Source organism: Heptranchias perlo, chromosome 14 (genome assembly GCF_035084215.1).
Source record: "Heptranchias perlo isolate sHepPer1 chromosome 14, sHepPer1.hap1, whole genome shotgun sequence".
In the NCBI taxonomy this organism is placed as follows: Eukaryota; Metazoa; Chordata; class Chondrichthyes; order Hexanchiformes; family Hexanchidae; genus Heptranchias; species Heptranchias perlo.
Genome location: NC_090338.1, coordinates 36,621,826 through 36,643,059, shown reverse-complemented (window position 1 = coordinate 36,643,059; position 21,234 = coordinate 36,621,826). Strand labels below are relative to the sequence as shown.

The window sequence follows — 21,234 nt, the reverse complement described above, 5'->3', positions numbered from 1 at the left end:
CTTTTTATTTGGTAGTCAGTCTTTGTCTTGCATCTGTGAACACACTGCTTCTGGAAATAAAATGTTGCCTCACCCAGGCACTATCTGTGCACAGTAGCCAGATGGCTTTTTTTTCCCCCTAAAAAAACAAAAGCAACAGACTGTTCACATCAACACAGAAGACTGGCTACTGAATGAAAAACATTCTACCAAATGGAATAACTTGCATCTTGCTTGCAGAGGCACCCTGCATCCTTCCTATTTGTGGGCAGACACTAGCTAAAACAATTCCTGTTCCTCAAAGGAATGCGAAAACAGCATGCTGCACATAATGCTAAAATATAATTTTTGTGCACAACAGACATGCTTGCATGTTTGTTAATCTATGCCCATGAAAACTTTTATTTTGAGCTTCATCACATCCTGTAAAGAATCTATATATTCCTTTCCAAGATTTACTCGTTAATGGCCAAATAAACACACTTTCAATATTTGTATCATTGTGATTAACCATAATTTATAGTGTATGTGCATGTTTTTAGTATAGCATACACATACGTGCCAACTATCCGTGTTTTATGTAAACAATCAGCATTTTGGACCCGTGAACACTTGTTCGATTTGTGGATGAAAATAAGTGGACGATTTGTGGATGAAAATAAGTGGACATTCAAACTTCCCACACTTCACTGTAGTCACAACAATGAGCAGTCGCAGCTCAGTTCGAATGGCCTTACATCTGATCGCTGCTTCTACTTTATGCCTCAAGGATTAAAGTTCTCGCATACTGACGGAATCAAAGACAGTGAACAGAAATGAAGCTGAAGGTAAAGTTTACCAACGTTCGAATATCCAAGTCCAGATTGGTAAATCTGAGATACTGCCAGAAAACAATTGATGTGGACATTGATTTCCAATGTGGTCCATAGTTTGTGAATGGCGTCCACAGTCATTTTGTACATTGTCTCTCATCTACCAGAGATGTAAGAAATGACTGCATCTGCCATGCTATGTTCTGAAATGGATTCAATACAGACCATTGTTCCTGGCGTCGGTTGAAGCCTGGGAGTTCTTTTGTGGGGTCCACAATCAGATGTTTGGGACATTAGAATTAGCTTGTGAAACGATATGGTTGATTTGAGACATTTCAGGCCAATTCTGATTACCTATAAGACTACAAATTCTATAATTTTTATACATTTTTTTGGAATTATTGGATTTGTAAAAAGTCAATTTAGAGATATGACAAAGTTTTAAAAAAAGCTCCAAGCTTTTTAATTCAGATTCATTGGCCAGGATCTTGACCCGGAGCCGGGAAAGGGGCGGGGGGGGGGGGTCGAAATGGGAGGGAAAGTAGAGAGTGAGGAGGACATAAAAAACCTACAAGGGGATATAGACAGGCTGGGTGAGTGGACGGAGATTTGGCAGATGCAATACAATATTGGAAAATGTGAGGTTATGCACTTTGGCAGGAAAAATCAGAGAGCAAGTTATTATCTTAATGGCGAGAAATTGGAAAGTACTGCAGTACAAAGGGACCTGGGGGTCCTAGTGCAAGACAATCAAAAAGTTAGTATGCAGGTGCAGCAGGTGATCAAGAAGGCCAACGGAATGTTGGCTTTTATTGCTAGGGGGATAGAATATAAAAACAGGGAGGTATTGGTGAGACCGCACCTGGAATACTACATACAGTTTTGGTGTCCATACTTAAGAAAAGACAAAGAGGCAGTACAAAGAAGGTTCACTCAGCTAATCCCGGGGATGAGAGGGTGGACATATGAGGAGAGGTTGAGTAGATTGGGACTCTACTCATTGGAGTTCAGAAGAATGAGAGGCGATCTTATTGAAACATATAAGATTGTGAAGGGGCTTGATCGGGTGGATGCGGTAAGGATGTTCCCAAGGATGGGTGAAACTAGAACTAGGGGGCATAATCTTAGAATAAGGGGCTGCTCTTTCAAAACTGAGATGAGGAGAAACTTCTTCACTCAGAGGGTAGTAGGTCTGTGGAATTTGCTGCCCCAGGAAGCTGTGGAAGCTACATCATTAAATAAATTTAAAACAGAAATAGACAGTTTCCTAGAAGTAAAGGGAATTAGGGGTTACGGGGAGCGGGCAGGAAATTGGACATGAAGCTGAGTTCGGATCGGTCAAGGCCCTGTGGGTGGCGGAGCGGGCCCAGGGGCTGAGTGGCCGGGTCCTTCTCCTACTTCTTGTGTTCTTTAGATTTGAGGTTAGGATCAGATCAGCCATGATCTTATTGAATGGCGGAGCAAGCTCGAGGGGCTGATTGGCCTACTCCTGCTCCTATTTCTTATGTTCTTATGAAATCCCGGACAGGAAACTTGGAAGTACAGGTTTCCCGGACGTCCTTATGATTTTGACGTAAGGACATCTTTTATTCTTTTTTGTCGGTTTGCCGTCCGACTGGCTGGCCTGATTGACAGGCTGGCCTCAGTCGGACAGGAGCAGAGCAAGGAAGAAGATGTGAAAAGATGAGTCTTCAGGCAATCTTTGATTGTAATGGATGGGGGTGGGGGGGGGGGGGGGTGTGGGCATGGGGACACTGGTGGACAACATTGGGCATGGGGGTCACGGGATGGGGGGAAGTCAGTCATCGGAGAAGTCATTCATGGGGCCAGAGATTGGGGGTCGGTCACCGGGGGTCATCGCAGTGGTCTGTGATCGTTGCGGGGAGGGGGATCAGAGATCGTTTGGGTGGGGGGGGATTGGAGATCGGAGGGGGGTAGTCCGCAATCGTTGGGAGGGTCTGCGATCATTGGGGGGTCACTGCAGGTAGGTTTGTTGGGCCTGGGAGAAGCACTCCTGCTCCTCCGGGCCCACAAGCTGTGCCAGAAAGGCACAGTTTCAGGTCTTCTTGCCACCTCTCACGCGCTGTGAAGGAGAAGGCCCGGGAATCCCGGCCCCCCAGGGGTTGCAATCGGAAAACCTTGCAAAATGGAGGCCTGCAGCCTCCTGGGAGTGGGTTGGTTGCCCGCCCCTCGTCCTGCCCTGGTGAAAACCAGAAATGGGTGGTTTGGAGGCGGATCTGAAATTGTTGCAATTTTCAATGCCCCCCACCCCCAACCCACCCATTTTTCACAGTTAAAATTCCGCCCATTGTCCTTGTTCACATTTCACAGAGAGTGGTCTTCTTGTCAAATAATCACCTAGCAGTACTGGTGATTTTGATGAAAGGTAATGGTGTGCTAATGTGGCTAACTTGTGATTAACTATAGCACAACTAAGATTTTACCAATGTTGACAAATGATAATATCTAGGGTTTGGTCTCAGAATGAGTCACTGATAACGTACATAATTGCCAGAGAGCCTGACAAATTTCTTCAGAAGATAAGTGCACATATTACCTTGACCTTGTGTGATTTGCCATTTTGCGTTTTTGGAGCCAGGATCTTAGTTTCCAGAAACAAAGAAATTGGTATATCCATTACAGCCTCCGTTTCATGCTCTTGCTTTCAAAAATAAAAAGTTGGAGGGGTGGATTTTGACTTTCGACTGACAGGTGGAAAGTCAAAATAGCTGTCATTAGATATTGGTCTTGATATTAACCCCCCCACGACTGGCAGAAGGAGGTCGGACGAGAGGGGGGGGGGTTAAATCCTACAAAACGGGTAACACCTCCCCAACCTGCCGCGTGTGCACCTGTTGCCATTTATATGGCGGCTTGTTTCAAGCCATGCGAGTTTCCCATCTTGGAGAGGTAGGACACTTCATTTTCATATTTTAATCAGGTTCTCACAGTGCAATTGGGAGTCTGATTTAAATTTAACAGCTGTCGGCCGGGTTTCCCAGGGCTTGGAAAACAGGCAGCGAAATGGAGGCGGGACCTGCCATCTCCAGAAGGTAAGTGCTTTTTATAGCACTCCTAGTGGGCCAGGAGGAACAGGAGTGTTTCCCCCCAGTCCCTCAAGGAAGCCTTCAGCCTCCCTTCTGCTGATCGCAGCCTCCCTCTAGACCCTGCTGCGATCACGATCTCCTCCCTTTCCCCCCCCCACCAACCCCCTAACTGCACTTCCCTCCCTCCCGATTGCTGCTCTCTTCCTCCACCCCCCCCCCCAACCTCTGAATTGCAGCCTGGCCTGTGATTGTCGGCCCCTCCAAACCCCAAATTGTAGCTTGTCCCGCGGTCGGCAACCTACCCCGTCCCCAATTTGCAACCTGCCCCGCAACCGGCAACCCCCTATTTGCAGCCTGCACTGCGATCACGATTGCCGGGGACTGTCCCCGAGTGTCCCCGGCTGCGGCCCCCTGCCGCTGGTTTTGACCAACTGCTGGGAGGGAAACGGAACAAAAAAATTATAATGAGATCCTGCAGGACCTCCGTGTCCCCGGTCTTGCTGGGTTTCCCCTGCGCTATCGTGCTCCTCCGCATCCTCCCCGCCTCCCCATAAATATTGGGGCCATTGTGTCTCCAAGTCAAGTCATTTATAACTGTTCTGTTTAGACTGACTGCTTTACTGTTTCACAGGACATATCTCTGTTTCACTTTGATTACTAGAATTATAGAATCATACAGCGCAGAAGGAGGCCATTTGGCCCATCGTGCCTGTGCTGGCTCTTTGAAAAATCTATCTAATTAAACCCACTCCCCTGTTCTTTCCCCATAGCCCCACAAATTTTTCATTTTCAAGTATTTATCCAATTCCCTTTTGAAAGTCACTCTTGAATTTGCTTCCTCCACCCTTTCAGGCAGTGCATTCCAGATCATAACAACTTGCTGCATAGAAACAATTTTCCTCATCTCACTTCTGGTTCTTTTGCTAATTATCTTAAATCTGTGTCCTATGGTTATCAACCCTCCTGCCATTGGAAACTGTTTCTCCTTATTTACTCTATCAAAATCCCTCATAATTTTTAACACCTCTATTAATTCTCGCCCTAACCTTCTCTGCTGTAAGGAGAACAATCTTATCTAGTCACTCTACATAACTGAAGTCCCTCATCCCTAATATCGTTCTAGTAAATCTCCTCCGCACCATCTCCAAAGCCTTGACATCCTTCTTAAAGTGTGGTGCCCAGAATTGGACACATTACTAAATGAGAAAATTTGACTAGTTACAGATATTTTACCAACATCCTTATTATTATTACAACTTCTATTAAATACTTGAATGTGAAATAGGGTTTATAAAGTTTGAAATATTGTAGATCACAGAATTCATCTATTATTTATATGCATTTATATATAGTAATCCACAATTCATTCATTAGTTACATACATTGTTACATAATTATTTTTATTCTAAATTATATTACAATATGCACTCTTTAGATAGTTACATTGGGTTATTTCAAGTACCTATCCCTATGGTTTATTGCTATTGTTTTTTTTACATTGTTTTATCAATTTAATATTAAAATACAGTTTAAGAGGTTCTTGCAGGTGATCAAGCACTAGATAGAGAAAAATCTTTTTTATGTTGATTTATATCTATTGAGTTCCCATTCAAAAATTTGACAAATATTGGAGAAAATAACAGCTCATAACAGGTTTCATAAGATATCTTTGGCCTTATTTTATCACTGTGGCATTAATGGAACACATATTTTTGCACCTGGCATAGATAGAAAAGGAGTCTGCAGCAACAGCTGTGACTAACCAATTTTTCATCCCAACAACGTACTAAATAGCAACTGCAGCCTGTAAAATTGGGCATTCTGGCAGGATTTGAGCCAGTTCTATATCCATATTGCATCAGTGGGAAATGTTAATGTTGAACACAGAACAAATGAATGCGGGGAAAAACACAATAGGTTTGTAAGCATCTGAAAAGAGGAAAGATAGAAAGAGCTCGCATTTATATAGCATCTTTCACATCCTCACATTGTCCCAAAGTGCTTCACGGCCAATGAATTACTTTTGAAGTGTAATTGTTGTTATGTGTGCAATCAATTTGTGCACAGCACCATTAGCAATTAGATAAATGACCAGCTAATCTGCTTAGCTGGATTTAAGAATTATCCATCAATGAGGAGCCAGGGAGTTCACAGGTGGAAACCCACATTTCATAGGCTGCATACAGCTCCCAGGCTGTTGTTTGGATATTCCAGAGCTAGCCAATTGAACTGGAACCTGGATTTGAACCAGTGAAACTTCTGTCAAAGCCAAAAATACAAGTAGTTACAGGCAGTAGAGTTTTAGATGAACTCAAGTGGAGAATGGGAGGCCAACCATGAGAGTTTTAGAGTAGTCGCGTCTGGGCATGACAAAGGCATGGATGAAGGATTTAGTAGCAGATGGGTTGAGGCTGGCGCAATGTTAAGGAGATGGAAGTAGGCTATCTTTGTGATAGAGAGTATATGGGGTCAAAAACGCAGCTCAGGGTCGAAAAGGACATTGAGATTGTGAACAGTGTGGTTCAGCATGAGATAGTGGCCGGGAAGGAGGATGGAATTAATGACGAGGATACTGAGCTTGAAGTGGGGGCGGAAGTTGATGGCATCAGCCTTCCCAATGTTTAACTGGAGGAAATTGGGGCCCTTCCAACACTGGGTATCAGACAAGCAATCTGACAGTTCAGAGGCAGTGAAGGGAACATGGCAACAGCAAATATTTTATCCTTTTCCTCCACTGTGAAAATGAATACAAAGTACTAATTTAACAAGTCTACCATTTTCTTATTGTCCATTATAGTCTTGCCTTAATCTGTCTCTAATGGGCCCACATTTCCCTTCACCACTTTCTTTCTCTTAATATATTTATAAAAACCTTTACTGTTAGCTTTGATAGTCCTTGCAAATTTTTTTCATATTCCCTTTTTGCACCTTTTATTACTTTCATTGTATCCCTTTGTCCATTTTTATAGCTCGCTCAGTCTGCTGGATTTCTACTTTTCCTTACATTTGTGTAAGCCTTTCCTTTTATCTTGATACTGTCACTTACCTCATTTATAAACCATGATTGCTTAATTATACAAATAGAGCCTTTGCCTTTAATAGGTATATACTGGTTTTGTATTGTAGCAAATGCTTCTTTGAATATTTCCCACTATTTGTCTGTAAATTTACCCATTAACAGTTCAGCCCAGTTTACTGTGGTCAGTTCATTTCTCATCCCTTCAAAGTTTGCCTTACTTAAATTTAAAACCTTGGTAAAGGTGGAAAAGTAAGTTGTGAGGAGGACACAAAGTGTCTGCAAGAGGATATAGACAGGTTAAGTGAGGAGGCAAAAATTTGGCAGATGGAGTATAATGTGGGAAAATATGAAGTCATCCACTTTGGTAGGAAGAATAAAAAAGCAAAATATTGTATAAATGGAGAAAGACTACAGAATGCTGCGGTACAGAGGGATTTGGGTGTCCTCATACATGAAACACAAAAAGTTAGCAGACAGGTGCAGCAGGTAATTGGGAAAGCAAATGGAATATTGGCCTATATTTCAAGGGGGATGGAGTATAAAAGCAGGGAAGTCTTGCTACAACTGTATAGGGTGCTGGTGAGACCACACCTAGAGTACTGCGTAAAGTTTTGGTCCCCTTATTTAAGGAAGGATATACTTGCATTGGAGGCAGTTCAGAGAAGGTTCACTAGGTTGATTCGGGTATGGAAGGGTTTTCTTATGAGGAAAGATTGAGCAGGTTGGGCTATACTCACTGGAATTTAGAAGAATGAGAGGAGATCTTATTGAAACATATAAGATTCTGATGGGGCTTGACAGGGTAAATGCTGAGAGGATGTTTCCCCTTATAGGGGAATCTAGAACTAAGGGGCATAGTCTCAGAATAAGGGGTCGCCCATTTAAGACGGAGATGAGGAGAACTTTCTTCTCTCAGAGGGTTGTGAACCTTTGGAATTCTTTGCCCAAAGAGCGGTGGAGGCTGTCATTGAATATATTCAAGGCTAAGTTCGACAAATTTTTGATCAGCAAGGGAGTCAAAGGATATGGGGAACAGGTGGGAAAGTGGAGTTAAGGCCAGAATCAGATCAGCCATGATCTCATTGAATGGCAGAGCAGGCTCGATGGGCCAAATGGCCTACTCCTGCTCCTATCTCTTATGTTCTTGTGACTCTCCCTTCTCCCTCTCAAACCTAATATCAAATTTAATCATATTATGGTCACTATTTGCAAGATGATACCTTACTGTTAGATTATTAACGAATTCTGGTTTGTTACTCATCACTAAATTTAGTATGGCCTGCTCCCTAAACCAAAAGCAAAATACTGCGGATGCTAGAAATCTGAAATAAAAACAGAACGTGCTGGAAATACATAGTAGGTCAGCAGCATCTGTGAAGAGAGAAGCAGAGTTAACTTTTAAGGTCGATGACCTTTCGTCAGTTCTGCTTAGTATTTCCAGCACTTTCTGTTTCTACGGCCTGTTCCCTGTCAGTTCTCAAACCTAACTTGACTTTAGCTGGCAGGAAAGACGCAGCTTCCCTGCTTAGGTCAGAATTAAAATTGTGGTCGGGGCCCAGATTACGTCATTGGATCCAATCTGCATATTTAAAGATGGACCCCACCAGCTTCAGACGGGTACCTTTGTTGCTTGCTCAGAACAGAAGTTTAAAATTGAAGATGGCAGGGTCCAGGTGGGACATCAGCGGATAAGTCATCCATTCGACTTTAGCTGCCCACCCACCCAGTCTCCGGCAGGATAATGGGGTTAACATTGACCCCAAAATGTACTAATTAACATAACATGCTCTTGTGGAAGCTTAGATAGGAGTAACCCATTTGGCCCCTCATTTTGTTAGCCATGGCAGCTCTATCTTTTAATCCCTTCTCCACATCCCTGAATACTTTTGTTTCTCAACTGAGTATCTTCCTTTTAAACACCTCCATCAATTATGCATCTATGAGACAGTGTATTCCACATTCTCTCAAACCTGAGTGTGAAGAGTTTTTTTATTGTTTACACTTTTAACTGGCTTGGTTCAAATTCTAAGACAGTGTCCTTCTGTTTTCAAAACAACTGAACATTTTATGTTCTATGATTCTAAAGTATTCCATGAGCTCAATGTTTGTTTATATGTCACCCATGAGGTTTAATTGTAGACAGCTAAGTGGTCCATTAAGCAAAAAATTTGGAAGCCCGAGGCTAAGTCATATTGAACAGACTTGAAAGTCCAGATCAAGTTTTCCTCAGCCCCCCCTCCCCCACTACTAAAAGTAAATGATATTCAAAACATCTAATTTTCTGGTGGTACAGAACAAGGTCCCAAAAAAGCATTAAAAATGCTGGAAAATCCCATGTAATAATAAAGAATTTGACTTATTCAATCACTGTTAAAGTGTGGCCTGGTGATAACGGTCACTGCAGCAGAACCGTACCAAGTATTAATATCAGGCTGCAAATGAAAGCAAAAGCTCAAAGGGTGGGTGGGTGGGGAGACTGGGGGCTGTGGCCTTAACTGTGTTGATATATCAAAACATTAATTAGCAGCTATATGCATCCTTGTTCACCACAAAACCAAGACCCTTAATGAGCTAACTGCCAAAGGCAATCGCAATGCTAGAATAGTGGTGCTAGTATTTTGCACAATTTTTTATGCATTTATTGAGGGAGGCTTCATTTAAGAGGAAACTAACATTTATTTGAAAAAATGCTGTTTCTGATAATCAGTAAAAGAACAGTTTGCAGATTCTTGAAAAGCTGTAGGTTTTGAAAACTGACTAAACTAAGTGGGTGGATTTGGTAGCCATGCTGTTTGGACTACCAGAATGTCCACAAAAATAAATGTTCTTTCTACCAAGACCAATGTTTAATTATATGTACAGTAGTTGAGTTCTAGAACCCTACAAGCAGGCCTAAGCAAGAAAGATGACTTTGATCTCTAGAGATCAAGTGGATTGGCAGAGAAGTGACAGATACAGTTAAAATGTACTAATCTGATCTGAGCTAGAGGGGGTAATTTTCAACTTACTGCTGGCAAAAAAAACAGTCTTGTGAGTTGGGGTACCCGTCATTTATATTTCAATGGAAAGGAAAATCGGACAGTTTCTATAACGGGTGTCTGACCAGCAATGCTGGTTTTACTCTCCAGCGGTAAGTTGAAAATTACCTCCAGTGTATTTTTGTTCACTATCCACCAGTTAGAAGTCTAACAATAGAACAATGAAAGTTCACTATAAAATTGGGAAGTGCTATAAAAAATAGAAGCTCTAAAGAGAACATCATCGTTCAATGGACCATCATTTTTTGCCTCAAGTAAAAGTCACAAACCATCACATGCAGTAGAGATAAACAAGAAATATTCAAATGTTGGAAATTTGAAATAAAATTCAAATAGTAGGACAGCTAGGGCCTGTTGCTTGCACATCCGGTGCGACGTGGGAACTCCAGAACACTTTGTGTGTCCTGGAAAACCACCTGTGCAAGAAGTGCAGCCATGAGCTCAGTGTTTCTGAGCTTGAGGGATGGCTGGCGTCACTACAATGCATACGGAAAACTGAGAGTTTCATGGATAGCACATTTCAGGAGGTGGTCACCCCGCAACTACAGACAGTTCAGGCAGAGAGGGAATGGGTGACCACCAGACAGACTAGGAGGAACAGGCAGGCAGTGCAGGAGTCCCCTGGGAGTATGGCATTCACAAACTGGTATTCCGTGTTGAATACCAATGAGGGAGTTGACGCCTCGGGGGAGAGCAGCCAAGAGTAAATCCACGGCACCGTGGGAGACTCGGCTGCACAGGGGGGCAAAAGAAATGCAGTGGTTATAGGGGATTCAATAGTCAGGGGGATAGACAGGCTTTTCCTGCAACCGCCAACGTGAGTCCCACATGGTGTGTTGCCTCCCTGGAGCCAGGGTAAAGGACATCACTGAGAGGGTGCAGAACATTTTGGGATGGGGATGGGGAGGGGGGAGGAGAACAGCCAGAAGTCACGGTCCATGTGGGAACCAATAACTTAGGAAGGAAAAGAGTTGAGGTCTTCAGTCAGAGTTTCAGGAGCTAGGGAGGAAGTTAAAAAGCAGGACCTCAAAGGTAGTAATTTCTGGATTATTCCCAGCGCCACACGCTAGTGAGTATAGGAATATAGGATAAGACAGTTTAATGCATGGCTGGAGCGATGGTGCAGTTGGGAAGGCTTCAGACTCCTGGGGCATTAGGACCAGTTCTGAGGCAGGAGGGATCTATTCAAGATGGACAGGTTGCACCTCAACAGAGCTGGGACCAATGTCCCTGTGGGGAGGTTAACTAGTGCTGTGGGGGAGGGTTTAAACTAATTTGGCAGGGTGACGGGCACCAGGATGAAACATTATAGAGGAGAAACAAAGTGCACAGAGGACTGGGAGAGACAAGTAGCACTAGAGTAAAGAGAACTTCAGAAATAAGGGGGATCAGACAGGGGGCATATGCGAGGCAGTCTAAGATGAGATTGGAGTACATGTGCGTAAATGCACGTAGCATGGTAAATTAGGTTGGTGAGCTGCAGGCACAAGTTGCCACGTGGGACTATGATATAGTGACAATAACAGAGACCTGGCTCAAAGAAGAGGAGGATTGGGTATTTAATATTCCTGGCTACAAAGTATTCAGGAAAGATAAGGAAGGAAAGAAAGGAGTGGGGGTGGCAGTATTGATCAAATAAATTATTATAGCACTTGAAAGGGATGATGTAGTTGAGGGGTCAAAGACAGAATCAATTTGGTTAGAATTAAGGAACAATAGAGGAATTATAGCGTTACTGGGTGTATACTCTTGGCCACCAAATAATGGGAAGGAGATAGAGGAGCAAATTTGCAGGCAAATTACAGAAAGATGCAAGAACTATTGAGTAGTGTAATGGGGGAGTAGAGTGTAGTAGAGTAATGGGGGACTTTCATTATCCCAATATAGACTGGGACAGTAACAGTGTAAAGGGCAGAGGGGGAGGAATTTCTGAAATGTGTTCAAGAGAAGTTTCTGGAACTGTATGTTTCCAGCCCAACCAGGAAGGAAACAGTGCTGGATCTAGTTCTGGGGAATGTAGTGGGGCAGATGGAGCATGTTTCAGTGGGGGAGCATTTGGGGAACAGTGATCATAATATCATTAGGTTTAGAATAGTTATGGGAAAGGACAAGGAACAATCAAATATGAAAATGCTTAACTTAAGGAGGGCAAATTTCAGTGAGTTAAAAAGGCATCTTGCCCAGGTGGATTGGAATCAAAAATTGGTAGACAAAACAGTAATTGAACAATGGGAAGCCTTCAAGGAGGAATTAGTTTGGGTACAGAGTAGACACATTCCTACAAGGGGGAAAGGAAGGGCATCCAAAGTTAGAGCTCCCTGGATGACTTAAGATATAGAGATTAAAATGAAATAGGAAAAGGAGGCTTATAATGAATGTAAGGTTCATAATACAGTAGAGAACCAGGATAAATACAAAAAGTACAGAGGAGATCTAAAAGGGGAATAAGAGGGGCAAAGAGAGAGTATGAGAATAGATTAGCAGCTAACATAAAAGGGAACCCAAAAGTCTTTCATCAAGATACAAACAATAAAAGGGTAGTCAAAGGGAAGGTGCGACCGATTAGGGATAAAAAAAAAGATCTTCATGTGGAGGCAGAGGGCATGGCTGAGGTACTAAATGAATACTTCACATCCGTCTTCACTAGAGAGGAGGATGCTGCCATTGTAGCAGTAAAGGAGGAGGTAGTAGCAATATTGGATAGGATAAAAATAGATAAAGAGGAGGTACATAAAAGATTGGCAGTACTCAAAGTAGAAAAGTCACCCGGCCCAGATAGGATGCATTCTAGGTTACTGAGGGAAGAAAGGGTGGAAATTGTGGAGGCTCTTCCAATCTCCTTAGATATGGGGATAGTGCTGGAGGACTGAAGGATTGCAAATGTTCATCCCAGTTCAAAAAAGTGGAGAGGGGTAAACCTGGCAATTACAGGCCAGTCAGCCTAATGTTGGTGGTGGGGGAAACTTTTAGAGACAATAATCTGGGACAAAATTAATTGGCACTGAGAAAAATATGGGCTAATAAATGAAAGTCAGCACGGATTTGTTAAAGGAAAATTGTGTTTGACTAACTTGATGAGTCCTTTGATGAAGTAACGGAGAGCATTGATGAGGGTAGTGCAGTTGATGTGTATATGGACTTTCAAAAAGCATTTGATAAAGTACCACATAATAGATTTGTTAGCAAAATTAAAGCCCATTGGATTTTAGGGACAGTGGCAGCACGGATACAAAATTGGCTAAGGGATAGAAAGCAGAGAGTAGTGGTGAAAGGTTGGTTTTCAGACTGGAGGGAAGTATACAATGGTGTTATCCAGGGGTCAGTATTAAGACCACTGCTCTTTTTGATATTATATTTGATATATATGACATGGACTTGAGTATAGAAGGTATAATTTCAAAGTTTGCAGATGACACGAAACTCAGAAATGTAGTAAACAATGTGGAAGATAGTAACAGACTTCAGGAAGACATAGACAGACTGGGGAAATGGGCAGACACATGGCAGATGAAATTTAACACAGAGAAGTGTGAAGTGATGCATTTTGGTAGGAAGAATGAGGACCAGCAATATAAACTAAATGGTACGGTGGAGAGACTGGAGAAGCTGGGTTTGTTCTTCTTAGAACAGAGAAGGCTAAGGGGAGATTTGATAGAGGTGTTCAAAATCATGAACGGCTTTGATAGAGTAAATAAGGAGAAACTGTTTCCAGTGGCAGAAGGGTCGGTAACCAAAGGACACAGATTGAAGGTGATCGGCAAAAGAGCCAGAGGAGGCATGACAAAACATATTTTTACGCAGTGAGTTGTAATGATTTGGAATGCACTGCCTGCAAGTAGATTCAATAGTAACTTTCAAAAGTAAGGTGGATAAATACTTGAAGGGAAAAAATTTACAGGGCTATGGGGAAGAGCAAGGGAATGGGACTAATTGGATAGCTCTTTCAAAGAGCCGACACAGGCACGAAGAGCGAAATGGCCTCCTCCTGTGCTGTATCTACTATGATGAAAAATAGAAAACGCTAAAAATGTTAGTAAATCTTCCACCTGCTCTTCCTTTCCCATATTTTCTGTTTTCATTTCAGGTACATGTAACTGTTTCCAAACTAATCTGATGTTAGGAACATTCATCTATTATTATTAATAAACAATATTGCCTAAAAAATACATGAGGAGAGGGCACCATTCAAATTACTATTTTCTGGTTTCTTTACTGACAGCTGAACAAAGTTGAACATTAAAATGAATCTTGTTAGCCAACGGTCAAAAGGTAGCAAACTATTAAAATGGCCAACATTATTTCAATAGTTTGAAACTCAGTTGACTATTTTGGAGATTGTTACTGGGGAATTTCCATTCTGAACTCCATGTGAAAATTGAAACAAATGTTCCTGTCAAAGTAATGAAAATTAGAATATTTAATTGGCATCATTAGATCTGACTTTGATGGATATACCATGGAAATATCAAAGTATGTTGAAGCATTAGAAACTTGTTTAAGGTCCTGATTCAGGGATTATAATTCACTAATTCAGCACACACGCTTTGATGGAACTAAAATAGATGTTTAATCTACATATTGGCCTAGAAATTGAATCGTGCTGCTCCCAATTTACAGGACCACGGCAAATTGGTCAGCGGGCCTCATTAAGATAGCATTGGCGAGCTAAGGGTCCAGATCAGCCATGATCTTATCAAATGGCGGAGCAGGCTCGAGGGGCTGAATGGCCTACTCCTATTCCTATATTCCTATGTTCCTATAATGGCAGATGGCATGCACGCACTCATTCAGCATCTGAAGTGTGCAGTTCACCATATTGGTTAGCGCTCCTCCGTAGGCATCCAGGGCTCCCATCTGAAACTGCCGTTAGGCTCTTTACATTTGCAAATCGGGGGCCTATCGCTTGTTTCAGGGCCCATTTGCGAAATTCGATTACGAATGACCGCAGCATGGTCCATGCATGCCGCGGTCGGTTTCTTCTGGCGCTCAGCAGCTAAATCTGTGTTCCTTAAAGGGACCGCTGGAGGCTGCCACCGAAAAGGGAAATTGTACCTACTATACTTACTGCAGGAGCGCTCCTCCTGGTTCAACTTTGAAATCATGGGCCACTGCCAGCCACCGCTCACCCCCTTCCAGTTGCTTCCCCCCACTGGACTCTCCTGAGGACCTCAGCCGATGTCCAAGCCTGATGATTTTGCTGTCCCCTGCGATCACTGAACTGCCTCTTGGGCCATGAATGACACCCGCAGCTCGCCAATGCTATCCTAATGAGGCCAGCTGACCAATTTGCCATGGTCCTGCCATCGGTCTCATTTGTTACATGCAGCGCTGTACCCGGATAGCGCTCTGATTCAGGTGCAATCCAATTTCTAGGTCACTGGTTGCAAAGTTAGTGCGCAATGATGCAATAATATAATATGAATGGTAGAGTAGCATTAAAATTATATTGGAAACCTCCTATACCATTTTGAACATGGCTTCTACTCACAAAGATCTAAACGGTGTAATTGGAAAAATGCATATTGGCCCACAATTAACTGACAAAATAATAGTGAGGCTAACAGCGTTCACTGTTATTTATGCTCAAATCGCACAGCAGCTTCAGGTGAGGGCCAATGTGAGGTTAAACACGAAAATATGGAAGTTGCTGTCCGAGATGCGCCACACCGCCGTTAGATTTGTGAAAACAGCATCTTGCTGTCTGACTCATTCAAGTGCATTGACTGCCGTGATGTTCCTGTATTTGCGCAGTAGTTACGAACTAAACTCACCATAGAAAGTTAGGGCTTGTCCATTTCAGTTTTAGTACCCTTTTTTACGACGTGATAAGTGTTAATTACTGCCAAACAACCTCTCAGGCGCTGAAAATTAACTATTGCAAGTGTGGGGTCTCATTCCTTCAGCTTTTAATTGTTGGAGATTTTTTTTTAATTAAGTTCAATTTTATTTTACTTTTTCTTTGTCTCTTTTTTCTCTCTCTTAATCCAATCTTTCTTTTTCCTCTCTTTATTTCTCTTTCTGTCTCTTTCTGTACCTGATTTGGCATTGAATTCACTAGTCTAACTTACACTTCCTGGTTCACTTCACAATCCTTCAATCTGATTGGTTAAGGAGATACACAGTTGCTTGCCCTGTTCGTACAGATCCCAGATGCCCTGTAGAGGGTGCTGTGCCATTTCCAGCTCGCATTTCCAGCAACTTCCGGTGCAAGAAATTAAACAGGCAAGGGCAAGTCTAACATTGACCGGCTACTGCAAATTCTGGGCCAATAATTACATTGTTTCCTGGTCATTGATTTATCCAAACAAAATCTGAGGTTTTACTTTCAGCACCTTTTCAAACAGGTCAGTAAATTCGAATAATGAATGTAGGCTGGGTTGTGACTGCAATACGATTCATAAGTTCAGGTCATAAGTGTACAACTACCCTATCACTAAATAAACAGGAACACCAATAATAGATAATTTTTCATAGCACTAATTGGTTTCACATATGACAGAAATGAGAGATAAACAGGAACTTTGCACTTCATATGGTAAAAATGAATGGAACTGAAAATACAAAGGGGCTCTATAGTGATATCATAAGGATATAATCCTTCAGAATAGTCAAGATATTAATTTGGAAAAATAGCAATACTGTGCTAAAAATTGCATGTAAATGGGAGAAGTTGATGGGTATTCATGAAATATTAACATCTTAAATACATTGATGCTTAAGGCATGGTAATGTCACGTAAATAATTTTACAGATCGTGATAACACAGGTCTAACCAGGAAGTTTTATTTGTTTTGTTATTCCAGCCAGCAGTGCATTATAAAAGAACAACTATTTAATAGCAGGCAATACTAATACCTGATAATGAGTATAAAACATTTAGGTTTATTGCAATACACGTTAATGAGCTTTTACAGTGTTCTATAGAATTTTTGGTTCAGGATTATATTTTATAAAATTGATTGCTCTGTCTCAAATATATTAAACAGTTTTGCAATCTTTTATATTCAATTTTTAGAAAAGCTATTTCATTTGTCACTTTGTAATGGAATTATTATTCCCATGACTACTGAACATCTGAACATGTGGCAGATCTAAGTATCTTATAGCTGATGTTAATAGGCAGCCAACGAATGGGCACGTTGTGCTACAATTGCACTTATTAAATATTTCTTGTAAAATATCCCAGGTGTCGATCTGTTAAGAGAGCTGCTAACTCAATCCTATTAATATTCAGAAGCACTTATCTTAATTTTCATAGGGTAGTTTAATATTGAATTTATGTAATTCATGGTTTCTGTATTTATCCCTTTGCTAAGTATATTTTTGTTGCCCAAATTTTTTTATCTGAGAGTATATAATCAAGAATAATTAAGGGTGATTGCCGCTGCCTTGTGTTTTTGTTAGAGAGAACAAAGTCCTGAGCATAAGTACAAAGACAGCTTGAGGGTATCCAAAATAGCAAAGAAATAGAGTTGTCTGCAATTTTTAAAACTCTTCTTTAGTAGTTTCAAAATTGCCTTAGGTTCTATGGAGAGACCAGACAAGTTTAAGTTTTGTGTATGGATCTTTTTCTGCACCTAAAACATAAAACTTGTCTGTTCCACAAATGTTGACTGATCTGTTTGTTTCCAGCATTTTCTGTTTTAGTTTCAGATTTCCAGCATCTGCAGTATTTTGCTTTTTACATGCCTTAGTTTCTGTTGCCTCTAATTAAAACTCCTGACAAGCAGATTTAAACCATATAGTACTATGAAACACTATTGATCCTTGGTTTTCAGGAAAATGTGCTGCAGTCCACAATAACACAATGATTTAAAGACTATCAAAATGCGTATCTCATCACTAGAGTCAGCATGTGCAAGTTACTATTTTAAGACTTCCAATTATTTTAAGTGCCTTATACTCTCATGGAAATAGCTGATTGGATGAATGTATTTCTCAAGTTGTTCTCATACTAGGATAAATTCTGCGTTAAGATATTTATAGCAATATGAAAAATATACTTTTTTTTGTAATTGCCACTGTAGTTAATATAAAAAAGTGAGCTTTTACTGTGTTGAAACAGTATTTATAACACAAATCAGCATTTGATTAGTTTTGTGATAGTTTTGTGATCATAAAGCTAGATTTTTGTTTTTATACACATCTACATGAACAAATGTAGTGCTATTTAGTCTGAAGTAATTGTTTAATAGACTTAGAGTTATGTGAATGAGTCATCTGGTTATTTTTCTCCTAATGAGATCTGAGCATGTGCAAAGAGGTCTACTGGTAAAGGAAATAGCAGTGTTAAAACTGTAATCAAACAGACGCATGAGGTTTACTTACAGATCTTTATTTAGACCACTTGCCTTGCGTGTGATATAACACTGATATATTCTTATCTATCTTAAACAAATAAAATTCCCAAATATTTTAAGAGAAAAGGTGCTTTAAAATATATTGGAATTCACAAAATGATATGAATAATTCTTGCAATGCTAAATTCCCTCATTTTCACTTCACTATTACGGTTTGCTCTATGTCTGGCGTACAAAGGTGTTAAAGCAACTGAAATATTGATTTATTCATAACAACTGCTAGCTTTAGGATACCATTTTGTGGTCAGCTCCTGGTTTCATCTGTTATGTGGGAGTCTATTCCAGCCATTCAAGAAAGTGCTCTGACATAATTTGTTTTCAACTGCCTTTCACTCTGTAATTGTGCCGTGTGTGTGTGCGAGACAGCCATTGTGAAGCAACCTATGCCCTTAAGGCATGAGCTAATTTGAATGCATGCTTCTGTAGTACAGCAGACACTGAGGGAAGTGTATGTGGATTCCCAGCTGATGTTTGTGTGGAATAATTGCACCTGCCTTCAAAATACAGTGAGCAGCACAAAGCTATAGACTATCAACGGTGCAATCTCTTTGTCGGCTACGGAACGGTTGTTTGTCTTTTCAGCACCCACATGTGAATATTTCTGCTTCAAGGCTATGTGCAATAGGCTAAGGACCTGCCCCGAGAGCTTAACACTCCCTCATAGTATCCTGTTTCAGAGATCTGCCTCGCTGCTCACACAGCTCAGCTGTCTCCTGTAGGTGTGTTTGCTTGTTCCTTCTTCCGCAAATTTGAGCTACTTCTACTCCCATTGTATTAGTAAGCCATTTTAGGCATCGCAGGAAGATTGTGAAGGTGTAATTAAAGTGCTGAATGGGCAACAGCAAGGTGAAGAATTTGTACGTAAAGACTATTGGAAAACAGAACCTTCAGCGTTAAACAGCGGGAGTCCTTAGTAGGTGAAGGCATTACTTAGCGCTGGACCATTCTATTCACGGAAGACTAATCTGTAGGATTTGTGATTACAGGTACAGCTAAAGCCTACTTTATTCACTTCTTTTCATTATTGCCATGACTGTGATAAGAAAGAGTTTAAAGTGGAGCATTTTAGCACAGAAACAGCAGTTGCTCTAATAGCTCCGGTTGTAATAATGCCCTGTTTATAGAATGTGTGAAATATAAGTTGTTACAGGAAGAAATTTTGACAGAGTTCCAACAAGAACTGGAACAGTAGGATGCCATTGTTAGTAGTCTGAATGTTGATTTACTATTGACTGGATGATTGCAAGTTGTCAGTAAATTAATTCAGTGACCTATTTCTGATATTTCTTTTAAATTTCTGGCCTCTTTTTGTTTATGCATCCTCTTCCTTTCCTTGTATGGAAACAGTTAAAGCTTACTGCTTCTTTTGTTTTGTGTTGTGCTTTGCTGTTACTTATTTAGCATAAGAGTCGTAAATGTCCGATGCAGAGTTTATATCTGAAGGTATACCTGTATACTGTTAATACTACACATCTCTGACGATTTTCCTTTTGCAAAGCATCCAGTTAAAGCCTCCGTTTATAATCAGCTTCAATTTAATTTGTTATGTACAAAGTTAAGTAAAAGGATATAAAGAGTATGCCTATATATAATATCCATTACAGCAGCTAACAGGTACTTGTCATTTCATTCATGAACGTGATATTTTTGAATTATGTGCATCACGTTGTACAGCTAGAATGGAACAACTGAGCTTCATGTTAGAAACAAAAAAAATTCCTTCCCCTTTTTGTGATTCATTCAGATCAGCTTATTTGTTGCGACCATGTGCAAAATGCATGGGGGAGGGACTATGTGGCTGTTCAGCAGCAAGGCATTTTTGTAGCCAGTATAATCCTTTATTCACTGAACACAAGAAATATCTTTTTTAAAAATCACCTTTTGATAGAATGACAAAATATGTAGACTATTGGAATCCTTGAGGGAGAAATGTGTAGAGGGGCAACAAGGATGAAAGCAGACATAAAAGAAAGTAGTCAATGGTCACTATGGAGATTTAGGTCAAAGGGTGCTGGAATTTGCTATTGAATTTACTCAAGCAACAACCTCTTAAGATGCAGACATTCCAGATTTTGAAGATTGCAAGATGACAAATGATCTATTGATTTTATTGGGCAAACCTGTGTGCTGTGGTCAACTGAAATTGCATTGCACGGTATTATCATTATTTTAAAAATGTTCAGTAGAATTTGCAGAATAATCTTCAGCATGTTTTTCCTCTGACTTTATCCTAAATGTGTGGGATACCTTCTGGCATCATGACAGCATGCCATGGAGTTGCTTCATGCGAGTGCAATATTTTTGCCATTACAGCATATAAAGGAGATTTTAATGGAGTGATTGCATGGTTCGGTTAAATATTGTTGCATCAAATATATCGGATCTTAACTCTTTGGGGTTTTTTTGCATATTAAAAGTACTTATGTGAATGTTAGATCGCGTTAACAATAATAGAGTGGAAAAATAATTCACATATAGAGTAAATTTATTTTTACAACTAAAATATATAGTGAGGAATTGTTAAATGGGAGAATTGATGACTGTTACCATTTTCAAATGGCTGATTGGACCTAAGAAATTTTCTGCTATACGCCCACTTGCCGCTTCCATTAGCATTTTACTTTAAAATGGGGCGGGTTGATGATGATTCCAACTCTTTCCTGATTATTTTTCCTGATTTGGAGGAATGCTTTTACCTGTATTCTATCACTGCGCCAGGCAACCCTCTGTAAACATTGTGCTGGAGCTGTGCATCTTCTCAGATGTTATCAACTAAATATTACTGGGAGTAAAATATTTAAATGAAGTCCTTACCACCTATCTGCAAACTCTACAGGCATTATTAAGACCTTACACTTTTCCGTCAGAAATGATCCCTGTAGTTTTCCAGCATTCTTACATTCATTTATTTCTACTTTAAGGTAAAGAAATGTTTCAACGGAATGTTCACAGAATTCAGTTTTGTGAGATTTACCCAGC

General features: G+C 40.7%; 1 protein-coding gene across 1 annotated transcript in view; it reads left to right on the top strand.

Annotated features, from left to right (window-relative positions):
* The first annotated feature begins 19,022 nt into the window (after positions 1-19,022).
* LOC137332116 (ras-GEF domain-containing family member 1C-like) overlaps positions 19,023-21,234 on the top strand; it is a 60,057-nt gene continuing 57,845 nt past the window's right edge. Inside the window, exon 1 of the mRNA XM_067995827.1 lies at positions 19,023-19,241. The gene's annotated coding sequence lies outside the window, so the exon portion shown is untranslated. The remainder of the gene's footprint in view (positions 19,242-21,234) is intronic.